The sequence below is a fragment of the Alligator sinensis genome, unplaced genomic scaffold, assembly GCF_000455745.1.
Source record: "Alligator sinensis unplaced genomic scaffold, ASM45574v1 scaffold532_1, whole genome shotgun sequence".
In the NCBI taxonomy this organism is placed as follows: Eukaryota; Metazoa; Chordata; order Crocodylia; family Alligatoridae; genus Alligator; species Alligator sinensis.
The window spans coordinates 734,526-737,300 of NW_005842451.1; the positions used below are offsets into that span (position 1 = coordinate 734,526).

General features: G+C 46.1%; 1 protein-coding gene across 1 annotated transcript in view; it reads left to right on the forward strand.

Annotated features, from left to right (window-relative positions):
* CTSC (cathepsin C) overlaps window positions 1-2,775 on the forward strand; it is a 24,038-nt gene that overhangs the window by 14,923 nt on the left and 6,340 nt on the right. The window lies entirely within an intron of this gene.

Below are 2,775 nucleotides of genomic sequence, written 5' to 3' on the forward strand. Positions count from 1 at the left end.
GGAATGACAGCTGGCCCTTTTTAAGCACCAATCACCCAAGGATGAGCATACACCTACACCAGCAGGTATTTTTATTCTTTGTTTAAAATGGACAGTTCATAAATTTCAGTTCCACAGCAACTCTGGTTAAATATATAGGAGACCCAGTTCCAGGGCACATCGTCTGGGGAGCGGTCTCTGTGGATGAACTAGGGGAGAACACTGTTCTGGCATGCACAGTTAAGGTGAATTCAGGGGCTCTGGCATTCCACAGGAGCCAGGAGAGGATGTTGTCAGTCTATGGTAACCTTCAATTTCAGCACAGTTTGAGCAAACTTCTAACTGGTTATAGCAATTATCTGCTTTAAAAAGTCCCATTATGCAACTGCCCCCTGGTGTCAGCAAGAAGAGTGTTATTATTATTATCCCATCCTCCTTGCCTTTTGTCTTCTCCAGTGCTGTAGTGTGGAGACTTTTTTTCTCTTTCACATTACAATCACTGATTGTTTCCTCATGTCTTGGAATTGAAGTGGCTTTGGGGAAGAATTTCCATTTAGAATCCTTCCCAAATTTAACAAAGCTGACTTCTAAATTCCACTGAGTAGAGGGATTTCACCTTCTAAATACAAAATGCAATTGCTATTCCGATGAAGCTGAATTCTAAATATTTGATCTGTGCATGAAAATACCACTAGGATTTCCAGTTTCAAGGGGTGGTTGTAAGTAGTTGTGTTTCCTTACAAGCATAGGAGAGCAGCAATAGCTATAGAAGCCTCTGCATTTACAAGCATTCTTCTCAGAAAGTGGTTTGGATGCTAGATTTCTATCCTGCACTATGTCCAGTACTTGTACTATGTCAAAGACCTGCTAAAAGTAGGGAGGTGGCTGGGTGCTTGGTTTTTTTTAAGATTACCCAGAATAAATTTTTGACTTGTACAACTACAAATAGCTACTCATTATCCATGTACTTCAACAGTGGGTGAAGGGTGGCATCTACATATAATAAATAAAGTGAACACCACTAAGAGGCAAGATAAGTACAGCTGGCATCCAGGGTATAGCTGCAGCCAAAGCCTGTTTCAAGTGGCTGTCTTGAAGTTTAACTAGAGTTATTAAATGTTGATAAGCACTGTTCTTGTCTGCTCTTCTGCATCTATAGCTGATTCCTTTTGTTCATATCAGGAGAGTGTTTTGGTCTTTAGGAGCTGTGTACCTTCTTCAAAGGAGTTATTTGGTACATGTTCAAAGTCTGTTCTAGGGATTTTCCACTGAGGTAATGCCAAAGAGTCACTGAGGAGGATTTCAGATGTGGGGTGCAACAGGGGGCCCATCTCTAGGGGTGGCCATGAAGCCCCTGGAGGCCAAGAAAATTTCTTGCACCCTGCTGTCAGGGCAGTCTACGCTTCTTTTTTCCACTGCGCCTTGATGTAAATTGTTATTAAAATACAGGAGGCTGCCCTGATCTCCTAATGATCCCCAGGAGTAAGGAGTCGATGCCTTGGGGGCTAATTGCATGGCTCTATTCCAACATTACACCATGCCCAATGCTTCTCAGGTATTTTGAATCACTCAAGTGAGACACGTGTCCCTGCATGTCCAGGGCACCGCAGGCCTTCCTTCCCTTTTTGGGGTCTTAGCCTTCCCAGCTTATGCCCCGCTACTCTGACTGGTCCCGTAGCCAAGGTCCACTTTTCTAGGCTTGGCTGCTGGGCCCCAGCCCCCATCTTTCCCTCTTGGGCACTGGGCCCTGGCCCCACACACTGCCCTGCTCTGGGCTCAAAAGCCTCATTTTCTGCTCGGCTCTAGACTCTGCTCAGCAGGGGTTCAAGGCAGTCACATGCCCAAGGGGGATTAATGGGACCTCCAAGCTACCCCTTTAATCCCAAACCCAAACTACCAATCTAACATAAAATAAGGGCCACTTGTCTGCATAACAAGTCTCTCTCTCTCTCTGCCCCAGGTAACTCTCTCTTGTTCCCAGGTTTGCAGTGCTGCTTCATTCCAGTCTCACCATAAAATCAGGAGCCCTGTCAGGAGCTCCTCACTTCATGACTCTTGGGGCTAGGTTTTTTGGCCAACTTATATGGCCGACCTAAGCCCTCTTCCAGTCGCATGCTTACAGGCCTGCAGATAAAGCCCTACAAGGAGAGACTGAGGGACTTGGATCTCTTCAGCCTCAGCAAGAGAAGGCTGAGAAGGGATCTTGTGGCCATTTACAAATTCATTGTGAGGAGGGAGCAAGGAATAGGAGATGCTGTTTACCAGGGCATCCCTTGGAATAACCAGGAGCAAAAGCCACAAGTTGACAGAGAGCAGATTTAGCTTGGACATCAGGAAGAACTTCTTTATGGTTAGGGTTGCCAGAATCTGGAATGGGTTTTTAAGGGAGGTGGTACTTTTCCCTACCTTGGGGGTCTTTAAGAGGAGACTGGACAAGCACCTGGCTGGCTCCTACGACCCCAGTGCTCTTTCCTGCCCAGGGCAGGGGCTCGGGACTCGATGATCTATTGAGGTCCCTTCCAACCCTAACAACTATGAAACTATACGACACCCCTGTTGGCTGACTTGTCTGTAGGACTGTTCTTTAAGCCCCGTTCTGCTGGCTGCCTGTGCTACAAAGACTGGCCTGGAAGGAGCCGTGCCGCTTCTCAGTAACAGGACTAGGGTCCCCTGTTACAGGGGGACCTCAGAACTTTTGGACTGATTTAATTGCCCTAACCAATTTAATAATATACTCCCTTTACTGTAGCAGGGATTATGAATATTTTCCTTTTTTTTAAGTTTTTCATCCTGCTG